General features: G+C 31.9%; 1 non-coding gene across 1 annotated transcript; it reads right to left on the bottom strand.

Moving 5' to 3' along the window:
* Positions 1-211: 211 nt before the first annotated feature.
* On the bottom strand, positions 212-291 carry TRNAL-UAG (transfer RNA leucine (anticodon UAG)). The gene has a single exon. It is a non-coding gene; the product is annotated as a tRNA-Leu (tRNA).
* Positions 292-618: the final 327 nt, after the last annotated feature.

Below are 618 nucleotides of genomic sequence, written 5' to 3'. Positions count from 1 at the left end.
ACTATCATTCCTTTTTCTGACGAATCGCGTAATCCTCCAAGTTCACGAACTAATAAGGTTATAAAATGAATCGTAATCACAATTGAAATCGTTGAGAAAGAGATATGAGTTAGTATATGTTCTAAAGTTGCAAATAGCATAAGGGGAAGGTCCCATTACAAAATTGTAAATTTCGAATTGATTTCTAATCTATTGTATTCTTTTTCAAGAATGCCGCCACTCGGATTCGAACCGAGATGCTTGAGCACTGCTTCCTAAGAGCAGCGTGTCTACCAATTTCACCATGGCGGCTAACTTCAAATAATAGGTAACTTAAAAGAATAATAGCTATTATCTTGGGAATCGTCGATATTGGGAAAGTCCATAAAATTTAGGAACATTAGAGTTTTCATTAAAATAGACTTCGTTTGGTAGTATCGTTTCCATTTTTTTTTTTTACAATAAACTCTTGCTTTGCCCAATAGAAACACAAACACTGCTTGAAAGAGTTGGAACTTCTTTTTTCTAACTTGCAATTATAGAACTAATTTTTTCTAATTAATTTCCCCTTTACATTTTGAAAATTCTTTCAATACAATGAAAAAAATCCAAAAGGGTTTCTATTTAATGATGAAATTA

Source organism: Triticum urartu, unplaced genomic scaffold, assembly GCF_056163025.1.
Source record: "Triticum urartu cultivar PI428250 unplaced genomic scaffold, HENAU_Tu73 scaffold2, whole genome shotgun sequence".
NCBI classification, from domain to species: Eukaryota; Viridiplantae; Streptophyta; class Magnoliopsida; order Poales; family Poaceae; genus Triticum; species Triticum urartu.
Note: the sequence above shows the minus strand (reverse complement) of the source record. Positions and strands in the feature narration are given on the sequence as shown.